Source organism: Schistocerca cancellata, chromosome 6 (genome assembly GCF_023864275.1).
Source record: "Schistocerca cancellata isolate TAMUIC-IGC-003103 chromosome 6, iqSchCanc2.1, whole genome shotgun sequence".
NCBI lineage: Eukaryota > Metazoa > Arthropoda > Insecta > Orthoptera > Acrididae > Schistocerca > Schistocerca cancellata.
In genome coordinates this window covers 283392276-283406370 of record NC_064631.1, presented here as the reverse complement: position 1 = coordinate 283406370, position 14095 = coordinate 283392276, and the positions used below count along the sequence as shown (strand labels likewise).

The following is a 14095-nucleotide window of genomic DNA, read 5'->3' as shown; positions in this document are numbered from 1 at the left end:
TTGATGTGCACATAAGAATACAGATGTTAGTCACGTAAGGCACAAAATGATAACTGAATGACTAATATAATACAAATACAAATAGCATACAATCCTATAATACATTGACATTCAGTTCATTTTCAGTGAAGTATAAGTTCCAGTGTGAAGGAAGAAAGAAAGAAAGATAGATTTGAGTTTAATACCTCAGTCATTGGAGATGGCGCACTGGACACAGCTTTTTTTAAAAAGGAACCATCCTGAATTTTCTTTACATGGTTTAGCAAAACCACAGAAAATCTAAATATAGTGGGAAACTTAATATTGAAACTGGGGACCATGTAGTAAACAAACCGAAGGAATTCTGCCACTTTGGAAGCAAAACAACAGTTGAAGAACAGAGGATATTAGACATAGACTAGAACGGGAAAAGAGAGCATTTCTCATTAAATAAGCTTACAGGTACCAAACCTTGACCTTAACTTGGAAAAGAAATTTTAGAGATTGTATGTCTTGAGTGTGGAAGTGTTGTATGGAAGGAAATTATGGACTGTAAGAAAACTGGAAAAGTAGAGAATCTAACTGTTTGAGATGTGGTGTTACTGAAAGATGCTGAAAGTTATGTGGAAGAAGAAATGAATATCTGGCAAACAATATTCATAAGAACGGACAGATTGATAAGCAGTATGTCAAGACATCAGGAAGTACCTTCCAGGGTAACAGAGGGAACTGTGAAGGGGAAAAATTGTAGATGAAAGACAAGAGATTGGAACATATACAACAAACAACTAGGATATTGAATATTAGTGCTATTGTGAGGTGAACAGGTTCGCACAATCGACAAAATCGTGGCGGGATGGATGAAAAAAAGTAAGCTGATGAGCCCACACCTCTTTCCCACCGGAAAACTGCAAATAAAAGCAATCTTCTTCGCTTTTTTAATCATATGACAGCCACTATTACCGCTATCACAGTTGCCTTTCCAACTAATACAGGCATACAGTCCATAGTAATGCACAACCATACTGTAATTATTCATCTTTAAATTGAACCCATCCTCAGTGTGCTTCATGCTTATTTCATGTAGAGTTCAAATAAGAAATATTTCAACCCATGCAATTCCAAGTAATTAAAAATTTTTAACAATCCCATAAATTTGAAACAACACACAGAAAAGAGTACAGTACACTAAGCAATAGTCTACAAGTATATCATGTAAGTACTACTAAGGCAATAAGATGCTAATTATCTAATACACATGTGTCAAATATTTGTATTCAAGTCATTCACAAGGGTGAAACCATGGAAACACTATCCAAATACAGTGTTTTGATGAACATGTTTTGCCACCTCCTTAGCAATCACTCACAAGAGTCCAAGTAAAGTCAATATTTTTGGCGATGGTGAACTGATAAAGTTTACATGACTATTAGTTACCACAGTGCATTGTTGGAGGTGGTTTGCAGTTTTCCTCTTCTGAATTGTATTGGAAATGTTGTAATGCATTATTTAATTACTGTGAACTAATAACTGCCAACAACTACATGACAATGCCAGTTCTGTTCTCTCGGTCACTTACTAACATCAGTTATCTAAAGTTAATCTGTTCATTTAACCCATTCAATGTTGCCTGTTCACAAAAACATGCACCATTCATGTGGTTATTACTCATTTGTTTTGGAGAGTCTATTGGAATTTGCGCAGCTGAATAAGTATTAAGGAGAAAAAAAAAGGACATTTTACTAATACCTATATTTGCACATTCAAGAACAAAAAAAATTTACAGCGAACACAACAGAATAATTACCGCACACAAAGAATGTTAGACAATGCCAAAGAGGTCTATTTTACACAGTGCACTTTGCGCCGTCACACACGAAATATATTGTTCACACAATTCCAACACCCCTCCTTGAACTTATATTTTGTGTGTTGCTTCCACAAGATAAACCAAATAGTCCCACAATCTTCTCAAACTTCTCCCTTTCCAAGGGTTTGGTCAGAAGGTCAGCTAACATGTCTTCTGTGCGCAGATAGTCCACGGCAATGTTCTGTCGCTCTATGTGGTACCGAATGAAATGGCGCCATATATCAATATGCTTTGTCCTAGCACTAGTAACATCATTTTTAGCTAGGTTTATGGCTCCCTTATTGTCACAGAAGATGGTTGTAGGTTCCTCAATTAAATTGGGTTCTATTTCACTTATTAATGTTCGTAGCCATAATGCTTCCTGTGTGGTGTAAGATAGTGCCATATACTCAGCCTCTACAGTGCTCAATGCAAGTTTTTTGCTTTTGACAGGACCATGATGTGAGGCCCCCCATTAATTTAAAACAGCAGCCAGTGGTGGAGTATCTGTCTCCCAATTCACTCCCCCAGTCGCATCGCTATATCCCTCTAGTTTTGCGTTACCATCTCTATGGTATTTTAACTCATAGTTTGAGGTTCCTCTTAGGTATCGGAATATCCTCTTTACAGCTTTCCAGTGCTTTTCCTTTGGGTCTCTGCAATATCTGCTCACTGCATTGGTGGCAAAAGCAATGTCGGTTCGTGACGTTTGAGACAAATATAACAGACTCCCTACTGCTTCTAAATAAGGAACATTCTTGTCACATTCCACATCAGTCTCATTTACACTTGACTTCCATTGGAGTACTTATGGGTTTGCAATCACTCATGCCAAATTTCTTTAATATTTTTTCCGTGTATGGTGATTGACTTATGCTCAATTCTTGTTTTTCTTCATCCTTAGTAATCTGCATACCTAAATAACATTTGACTTCTCCCAAATCATGCACCTTAAACTCGGTTTGCAGCTGTTTCTTGAAAATTCTCATTTGGCCTTCACTTTCAGTCAGGATAAGGAAATCGTCCACCCATATCGCCATTATTATTATTTCTTCTTTTCTCCCTTTATAGTAAATGCTGGGATCTGCCTTGGATTGCTTCACATTCATATTTATTAGAGTTTCATGTAGACATCAACTCCAGCAACGTCCACTTTGTTTAAGTCCATAAATACTTTTTCTCAAACGCCATATCTTTTTACTTTCTGACCTGGTTTTTATGGCTTCCCTTGGTGGAATGACATATATCTCCTCCTCCAATTTCCCATTTAAATATGCCGTTTTAACATCCATATGATGAATTATTAAATTTCGTTTTACTGCCAAGGGTAAAAGATATCTCAATGATGCATACTTGACTACAGGGGAAAAAGTTTCTTCGTAATCTACTCCTTGTTTTTGTGAATATCCTTTTACCACAAGTCTTGCTTTGTATTTTGGTGCTGAGCTTTCAGGGTTCTTCAAATTGAACACCCATCTTGCCTGCAGTGGTTTCTTATCTCCTGGCATGTCTACCCATTCAAAGGTTTCGTTCTGATATAAAGATTCTAATTCTCTCTTCATCGCTTCTTTCCATTCTTGAGAGTTTGGGCCACTCATTGCTTCTTCTGCTGTTCTTGGCTCATCATTAAAAGACTGTGCTGTATACATCTCAAAATCCGGATATTCCTTCGGTTTTGGTACACGAGAAGAACGCCTTACACAGTTTTCTTCATTTTTTTCATCCTCTAACTCATTGCCATCATAAATTGTATCTGTATCCATTTGTCCTTGGCTGTCGCCTTCCTCTTCTTCACTTTCTATTTCCTCACACAAGGTTTCACCTTCTGAACTAGGTGTAGTTGACTTAGTGGTTTTGCTCTCTTTTGAGTCCTTTCTATTTTCAAAGAATATTACATCTCTACTTGTGACAATCTTTTTAGTCAATGGATCCATTAATCGGTAGCTCTTTGAATTTTCCCAATAACCTACAAAAATATACTTTTTAGCTTTCGGATCCCATTTTCCTCTTAGCTGTTTTGGAATATGTGCCATTGCATCACACCCAAAAACCCTTATATTGCTTAGATCAGGTTTCTTTCCTATCCATATCTCATAAGGGGTTCTATTCTTTAATGCTTTTGTAGGTGATCTATTGTTCAAATATACAGCTGTTGACACTGCCTCTGCCCAAAAATCTTTGCATAATTCAGCATCAGTCATCATGCTCCTTGCTTTCTCAACAATGGTCCTATTAGCCCTCTTGGCAACCCCATTTTGAGATGGGCTGTACCTTATGGTAGTTTGATGCCTGATTCCCTTTTCTGCCAGAAGTTTCTTCAATTTTTGGTTAATATATTCTCTCCCGTTATCAGACCTGATGATCTTGATTTTCTTTCCCGTCCACCTTTCAACCATATTGCAATATTCCTCAAAGATATCTCTCACTTGGTCTTGAGAACTAAGAAAATAAACATGAGTATATTGTGAGTAATCATCAATAAATGTAAGAAAATAATTACTACCACCTATGGATTCACACTCCATCGGGCCACATACATCTGTGTGGATTAACTGTAAGACTTCAGTGGATTTACTCTTACTAGTCTTGAAGGGTAACCTTGCTTGTTTTCCCTTTACACATGTCTCACAAGGATCCCTGGACACACTAAAATTCTGTATTCCCTTTACCATATCCTTTATTATAGACATACTATTTCTATTTAGATGTCCAAGCCTCTGGTGCCATAAAAAACCTTCTGCTGAATATACTGAATCACTAACATTTTTATGTTTACTGTCAATGGTATCCAACTTAAAAATACCCCTTTCGTTACTTGCTGTAGCTATAACTTCACCACTTTCACTGATTACTCTTGAACCCTGCATGTCAAAAGTGACTGTATTTCCTTTCTTGACAATTTCCTCTACAGACAGCAGGTTAGTTGCCACATTTTTCACATAATGAACATTGTGTGCTGTAAACATATCTGATTCACCATTTACACTTACATGTAGATCTAGTTTCCCAGCCAGGTGACACTGGAGCTTGTTGCCATCAACAGTAGATATTCCCATATGAGTCTTATCTTTGATGTCATAAAGAAGTGATTTATCTTTAACAATATGCACAGATGCACCTGAGTCTAAAATCCATTCCATATCACGATTACTCATACCACCAAAAGAATAAAAACATGAGAGTGCCTTACCTTTGTTATTGGTCCTTCTCTCTGGGCTATCGGTAACATACCTCTTTTGCTGAGTGTCTGATCTTGGGCTTACTTTTTCTTTGCACTGAGATGCAATATGTCCCATCTTCTGACATTTATAGCACCTCACCGATTTCATCTTTTTGTTTTTTGAGTAGAGAGCAGACGCACCTTCCTTCTCCAATGTACAACAGCTTGGAGCACTCTTTACGTTCTGCAGAATTTTCACCTTAACACTGTCGCCTGTGATTGGTATACCCGAGCTTTCAAGTCCCATAATCATAGGTGCATACCTTTCGGGCAGTCCTGCCAACAGCAATGTTCCTATCCATTCGTCAGCGATCTCGAATCTGATGTTTCTCAGTCGGTTCGACATGGTTATTATTTTGTTAATGTATTCATCTACACTCTTACATTTGTCCAGATGAGTGGTAATTAACTCGCATAATAATCCTACTTTTCTCATAAGACCACCATCCTCGAGTGCACTTCGTAAATTGTCCCAGACTTCTTTCGCTGTACCAGCTTTTTCAACGTGAACATAATTCACCGAATCAATCAGTAATATCAATTTTGATTTTGCTTTCCTATCCTTATTTGAATAATTCTGATCTATGGATTTCATTGTCCCATCTACCACGTCCCATAGGTCGTCTAAACATAAATACGCTTCTACTGTGAACTTCGAGGTTGCATAGTTTTCGCGACCTATAAGTTTTTCAATCTGTGGAATTTGTGCCGCACTCATTCTTAACGGTAACTTGCTTTTTATTGCCGTAAAGAACACCGAAAAATAATGCAGAAAAAAAATTGCAATCGTCTTGTAAGGATAACTCGCACTTCACGTAAATTGGAACTTTTCCAATACTTTCTCCCCACTATTTTATTAATATACTTATTCCAAATGCAGCCTGGGCCCATAACCTATTGGAATTTGCGCAGCTGAATAAGTATTAAGGAGAAAAAAAAAGGACATTTTACTAATAACTATATTTGCACATTCAAGAACAAAAAAAATTTACAGCGAACACAACAGAATAATTACCGCACACAAAGAGTGTTAGACAATGCCAAAGAGGTCTATTTTACACAGTGCACTTTGCGCCGTCACACACGAAATATATTGTTCACACAATTCCAACAGATTCTTATATAACCACAAAGCAAGACACAGACATCCATTTACCTAGCGAGCTTGCAATCCACTGTTTTTACCATGGAAGAAGGTACACTAACACATGGCCAAGAGAATGTTAAGTATTCTGCTTAATTTTACATCTAGTGTAATTAATGTACAGAAATATAACGTAGTTATTACTTTAGTGAAATAAAGGAGCTAAATTATATTGTCTGTGTGACTCTGAAATACAAAGAATCAGATATATCAAAATGATGCATACTACACAATGCTGTTGTAGTCTTAATTCCTGGTTTGATGTAGAGATCCATACTAGTTCATCCTGCGCAATCTTCTTCAGCTCCGCTTAACTCTCGCAACCTACAGTCTTTTGAATCTGCTTGCTGTATTCTAGTCTTAGTCTCTTTCTACAATAAAATACAATGCAATTTCTAGCTACAAAAATTTGTTTCATAACAAAATTCACAATTCTTTGATTCCTCAGGATGTGTCCACTCAACAGGACCTTTCTTTTAGTCAAGTTGTGCCATAAATTTCTGTTTCTTTTTTATTTCATTCACCTATCCAAAGTTCAGCATTCTTCTATAGTACAACATCACAAAAGCATCTATACTCTTTCTGTCTGAAATGCTTATTACCCCATCTCACTTCCATACAAGACTACAATCAACACAAGACTACAATCCACAAAATCTACAAACTTAGCTGCAACAGCTGTGCCACATTCTACATGAGTGTGACTACTAACAAGCCATATGTCCACACAAATGGCCACTGCCAAACTGTTGCCAAGAGACAGGTGGACCACCCATTGGGTGAACATGCTGCCCCACACAATTTGCTTCACTTTAATGACCGTTACAGAGCCTGCCGTGTATTTCAAACAAGTGGTTTCTTTCCTGATTCTGTTCTGGTTCCTTGAGATAAGTCCACTTCCCTCAAGGAACATCATAATATTTAAGTTTAAATATGCTATAGATCATGTATCTAATTACTTAATATTTTTGTTAACAAGAGTGACCTGTGGCTTTTCACCACAAGGGGGCTATTTGCTGCACGAGAAATTCCCTATCAGTTTGAGGTAGGAAACAGGCTAATTCTGCAGCACATTCAATGTATAAACTAACTGGAATACTGACAGAGATTGGTGCATTGTTTTTAATTGCATTTCAGTATTGAAGAGGACTACATATTTCAATATCTCTCATTGTTGAGTTTTTGTGGTGGTTAGAAATTGGTATGGTAGTATCCTCATGCATAAATACCATTTTAAATGAAAAATTAAATATTTCACACAACAGAAACTCTTGGTAGAAATATAAACAATGTAGGAAAAGATAGGTTGCTACTTAGCTATAGACAGGCACTGTTAAAAGACATTCACACATAAGCTTTTGGCCACAGCCCTTGTTGGAAAAGGAGAAACACACACAATTTATACATACAAGCAAGCACGCTTCATGCACACATGACCACCAATTTCGGCATCCTGGCCCGAGCTGTCAGAGTTGGTGGTCTGTGTGCATGAGGTGTGCTTGCTTGTGAGTATTTCTCTATATCTGACGAAGGCTGTGGCTGAAAGCATACGTGTAAGTGTCTTAATTGTTCCTGTCTGCAACTTGGTGAATTAAATATTTCAGCTTTTCATCTGCTGTCTGCAGCTTCAATGCCAGACAGATCCACATGAGACTGACTGGAAAGTTTGGATTCATCTACTGACTTAATGTATGAGCACAACTTTCTATGGTTTTCTGAAAGATCTTTCCCCAAGATACAACTGTGAAAATTATTGTAGACTTCAGAGATAGCTCTTCTTATGGATGCATGAGCTGCTATTAAGTTTTTTTTTATGTTTCCCACCAATCTCTTTCGAAGCATGACTGTAGCAGTCTCTGTTCCTGCAACACCCTACGAATGGTTTCATTACACCCAAGTGAGTCTTTGTCACTGTTTATTATTTTATTTGGTACACATTTAATTAGACCACGGTTTACACTGTCTTTCAGCTTTAATTGCAATTGTTCCGCAATTATTGGACCTGAGATAAATGTTGTCAGTGTCTCCTTCAAGTAAGTTGTTAGTGACTATCACTTTGACCAAATGTTCCTAGCTTTCTTGATGAACATTGTTCCCATAATAGCATGTGGTCACTAATCCCTCCCTCACTGGTGACAGTCTTGAAAAGATTGGGTCCATCTGTAGCCAGGATGTCTACAATATTGTCACGTAGACGAAGGTGTAATTAGACGAATGACGAACATTACCTTAACTTAACGAAGGTTTATTCAGCACCCGCACATACAAGAGTGCAGAGCGAACTGCCTCCGGCCAGAACACATACAATATATATACAGCTACAGAACATTCCAGTACAACGATTCTTGGCATTTGTGAATACTTGTAGAATGTACTTGAACCGGATATAGAAATTAAAATTGTACAGTCCAGGTGAGTTTTGAACTCATGACCCTCCATGCAACAGTTTAGTATCAAATCCACTACACCACAGTGCTACTCAGCTTCTTCTGTGACACTGCTCCCTCCTTAAGAGAACAGCGTCTTGGTGTTACATCCTCCTAGTCCGGGAATGAGTCATCAGTCCTGCATACTCTGACTCCCAATGACTGATACTCACCCTGGCAGCGATCTTCTTAGAACTTTTTTTGCCGCTACACTCTTCGTCATGTTTCCACTTATTGCCAGCTGCTGGAGCTTCGAATTTGCCCTGGGTGGCAGGATCCTCTTGGAGTCGCGTGGCTTTGATACAAAAGTCTCTGCTAAAACGACGGTAATAAGAACATCATCCGACATAGCTTCTCATGTCTCTAATACTTTTAGGAATAGGAAATTCCGTTACAGATCTCACCTTTTCTGGGTCTGGCCGCACACCTTCGTTTGACACAACATGTCCAAGTATTCTGATTTCTTTTGCTCCAAAGAGACACTTTCTTGGATTAAGTTTCAGTTCGCCTTGTTGGAGATACTTAAGAATGGCCCTCAGTCTGTTTACGTGTTCATCAAATGTCTCTGAGAACACTATAATGTCATCTGAATAACAAACACACATCACCCACTTCAGGTTTCGTAGAAGATTATCCATCATCCGTTCAAAAGTTGCTAGTGCATTACACAAACCATATGGCATTACCTTAAACTCATACAGGTTGTCAGGGGTGATGAATGCAGTTTTCTCACAATCATGCTCATCTACTTCGATTTGCCAGTATCCCGAGTACATGTCTATGGTTGAGAAAAACTTAGCCCCCTTCAGACAATCTAGTGTATCTTCAATTTGTGGGAGAGGGTAAACGTCCTTTTTAGTTATATTATTAAGCTTCCTGTAATCAACACAAAAACGCAAACTGTCGTCCTTCTTCCTGACAAGGACCACTGGTGATGATCATGGGCTCTGCGAAGTCTGAATGATGCCATTCTTAATCATTTTCTCTACCTCGTCGCGGATTATTCGACATTCCATTGCTGACACACGGTATGCTCTCTGGCTTATTGGTTGATGGTCTCCAGTGCTAATCCGGTGCTTCACCATCGATTTGTCTAATTTGCTCTTCACCTGTGGATTGAAGCATTCAGAGAACTCTTGAAGAATGGCAAGTAGTTTCTTCTGTTGTTCCTTAGTGAGATCTGGTGATAGTCGAGCTAGAAGATCTTGCCTTATAGTAGTAGCAGCAGCACTAATTTCACACACAGAGCATGGGAGGTTTCTATGACGTTCAGCTTTACTTCAATTAACGGCTCAGCATTTGCTACGCACATGCGTCTTGGAAGGATCTGCGGTTCTCGCCAACAGTTAACTATCCACAATTAGCCGAATCCATTCTTAAACGAGTCAACAGAGGCTGGGATGACCGAGTTATTCTTCAGTGGTATGCTTCTCTTGCATTCCACTACAAGATCCATGGGTTGACCCATGGCATGACACATGACATTTACTTTTCTAGTGCTGACTGCAAGAATGATCACTTCGTCCAGCACACATAGTCTCCACACACTCGAATGTGCATCTGCCTGTTCACAGTATCTCATTTCGTCTAGCATAATCTTCGAGTGACCACAATCTATAATTGCCTGAGAAGCTTTCAAAAAGTCCCATCCGAAAATGACGTCATGACTACACTCTTGTAAGACGACGAATTCTAAGGGCTGTGTATGACCACTTGTACCCACACGAATGGTACATCTTCCTGTAGGTTCTACATATTTGCCATTAGCCTCTTTCAGCAGAGATGTTTTGCTCTCGACGAATATGGTTTTCTGCAACTGGCAACGGTACTGCTCCGAAATGACTGAGTAACTGAATATGATGCTCCAGAGTCCACAAGAGCTTGGGCTGGTTGGCCATCCATGAAGATATCGACGTAGTTTCCTATCATTTTTGAAGTGATCGACAGTGGAGGATTTTTCTCTTCGGTGGCCTCACCTCCAAGGATGGTCGCACCCTTTAGTTTTGCAGGTTGTGGCGGTAGGTGATCGGAATGGCAATGGAGACCTTGATCGGTGTCTTGGGGAGCATCCTATCCTTGTGGTGATAGTGACCTATGTCGTCCTGCACCCACATCTTCTTGTTCGTCTTTATCGTTCCGGAGATGACGTCGGCTAAGATCGGTCTGCTGTCTTCTGGCGTGAGCATCATCAAATATCCGCTGTCTTTCTCGACAATAGTGCACTACATGCCCCGGTTGTCTGCAGTGGAAACATACTGGTTGGTTATCCAGGGTCCTCCAGACATCAGTCTTTCTTGGTGCCCAAACAGGTTACTCATGCGGCATTGTATGAATGTAACTCCGCCTGGGTCTCGACTTTTTCACCTTTGTAAAGAGAAATGAAGGACTGGAGATTGGGTTCAATGTCTGTTCCACTTCCTCCCTTATGACCTCTTGAAGCATCTCAGTTTTTTGTTTGCCATGCACTCGAAGTGCCTTCTGAACTTCCTCCCTCACTATCTGATGAAGAAAACTTGTGAAATCAGTTGCTTCCTCCATCACAGACATCAATATGACGTTTGGAAGCCGTTCAAACTTCTTGCGAGTAATTCTTTTTAATGCATTGTCTCAATATACTGGCACCATTTTATGAAGTTGTATGCTGTCAAAACCTCCTTCAGGAGTAGGGCTTGATACATGTCCTCAGCAACACCCTTCATGAGATGTGCAACCTTATCTTCCTCCTTCATTCTAGGATCCACTATTTTATACAGCTCCAAGACGTCTTGAATGTAGGATGCTGTAGTTTCTCCTAGACGCTGTGCCCTGCACTTTAATTTATCTTCAGCCTTGCACTTCTGTCGTCGTGTGTCACCAAAATACTTGCTCAGTTCTGCCTGGAATACTTCCGAGCTTGTGAACTCCTCATTGTTCTCATACCATTGCTTGGCAGTGCCCTCCAAGGAGAAAAATACGTTAGCCAAACACACGGTGTCATCCCATTTGTTAAATTTTGGAACCTGGAAGGATGTCTCATGTGGTGGCACACAGTTGCTGTCATCGTAACATCCTCTTCTTCTTGTCTCTTATAGATTGCGATCTGTTGAATATGGCTTGAACTTGGGTTTCTTGCCATGGAAACGGCGGCTTTGTCGTGGCCTAATGGGAGCCACTGTGTCGTCGATAATGTGCGCTAGCACAAGTTCCAATACCCGGCGCCGCCACCAGAATAATGTCACATGGAAGAAGGTGTAATTGGATGAATGACGAACACTAACTTCACTTAACGAAGGTTTATGCAGTACTTGCACATACAACAGCGCGGAGCGAACTGCCTCCGGCTAGAACACATACAGTATATATACAGATACAGAACATTCCAGTACAATCATTCTTGACATTTGTGGATAATTGTAGAATGTACGTGAAACGAATATAGAAATTAAAATTGTACAGTCCAGGTGAGTTTTGAACTCGCGACCCTCCATGCAACAGTTTAGTATCATATCAAATACACCACAGTGCAACTCAGCTTCTTCTGCAACAATATTTCTTTTGTTCATGGGTTAAAGGATCGTTGTTCACAGGAAACGTCAGTTTTATTTTTTCCCTTCTAATGACCAATCTGTCTGAGTCTGGGGGTACATAGAAACATCCGATTATAAATGTAAGTTCACCAGCCAGGGTCACTCTTGTCCACATCTGTTTGCAGTTGGATTCATTTTGGACATCACCAGACCTAACTCTTCTTCATACCAGTGTAAACACTCTTCCTCCTTGACAGTTTACTCTATTTTTCCAATACATGTTATATGTGTTGTAAAAAAATTCCAAATCCAAAGCTTTTGATTTCAATCAACTCTCAACTGCTAGTTATGATGTGGGAGCTGCTTTATAGGAAAGAGATCAGCTTTGGAACTTTGCTGTGAATACTCCAGCAATTAAGTATTAATACCTTAAGGTCCTCACTCCCACCATTTGCTACTGAGTGTGTTTTAAAAACTCATTTATATGCTGGTAATTTTTTTTTTTGTGAGAGGTCTCGGAATTTAATATAGTCTAAAAAAATACCACCATGTGCATTCCACATATACTCTTCCATCCAAGCAACCATTTGTAGTGTATAGTGCACTCCTTGCCTACCCTGGGCAACTTAAAAAGTCTTGAACGTGCAGTGAAGTTCAAGGAATCTACAGCTGCAGTCATCATAAACCCAAATAAGTTTCTGGTTTAGACCCTCCACTTGGATCCAAACTGAAGGGTCTCAATCAGTCCCTGATACAATGAGGAAATCAACAACTATGCAGAGAGCACACAAAAGACATTACGCATCATCACCAGATCCACTAGCCTCTGAAAATCAGTAAGAGTAGTCTCATAACCCAGGTGACAGATATTACTAGCACCAACATGAGTGACAATCTGCAACTGACGGCAATCTGTGATTCCAATTGCTCCCCAAGTGGTCTCTTCTACGTGGCACACAATTTCTCCAGGGATACACTCCAAACAGACATTTTGTTTGTTTTCCTCATGTGACGTCATTTCTCTGACGGAACATCTGCCTAGCACTGGAACTGTCCACAACTTCCAGACCCTACTCTACCCATTATGGGTAACAACACTCCAACAGAAAAGAGACTATTGCAAGAACAGGAGAAGCAAGACCTACTGGCTCTGTCTATTCATTAGAAGCAATTAGCAATATACAACCTTCCTTGGGAAACATCTCCAGATGTTGATGTGGCCCAACAGATGCCATTGGGTGACCAGTTGGTGCCAAACAAGTGGTCTCTGTGGACTACACTGGCAACAAGAATAGTTGGGCAATCACTGTGGTGCCTTCACAATAATGACTGTCTTGCTATTTCACCAGCCAGCTCACAGTTGCCAAAACAGCTTCTAGCTGTCTGTGCAGGGCAATTGACTTTCATTTTGACCTCACAACAAGAAATATCTATAAGTGAATTTAGCTCTTTCAAAGGCAGAGAGAAGTACATAGTTTAAATTCAAGACTAGGCTGTGCTTACATACACTATGTGATCAAAAGTGTCCGGACACCTCCAAAAACATACATTTTACATATTAGGTGCATTTTGCTGCCACCTGCTGCCAGGTACTCCATATCAGCGACTTCAGTAGTCATTAGACACTGTGAGAGAGTCGAATGGGGCGCTCTGCGGAACTCATGGACTTCAAACGTGGTCAGGTGATTGGGTGACACTTGAGTCATACGTCTGTATGCGAGATTTTCAGAAGGCACTTGGATTTCATGGCAAATAAAAAACCGAGACACTTCAAGAGGTCATAAGGGAGGAAATGGAACAGACATTGAATCCAATCTCTAGTCCATCATTTCTCTTTACAAAAGTGAAAAAGTCGAGACCCAGGCGGAGTTACGTTCATACAATGCCGCATGAGTAACCTGTTTGGGCACCAAGAAAGACTGATGTCTGGAGGACCATGGATAACCAACCAGTATGTTTCCACTGCAGACG

The 14095-nt window shown here is 39.8% G+C and overlaps 1 protein-coding gene across 1 annotated transcript in view; it reads right to left on the bottom strand.

The window, feature by feature from the left end:
• The window catches only part of LOC126190842 (scm-like with four MBT domains protein 1), a 179104-nt gene that overhangs the window by 142762 nt on the left and 22247 nt on the right, over positions 1–14095 (bottom strand). The gene's annotated exons all lie outside the window — the stretch shown is intronic.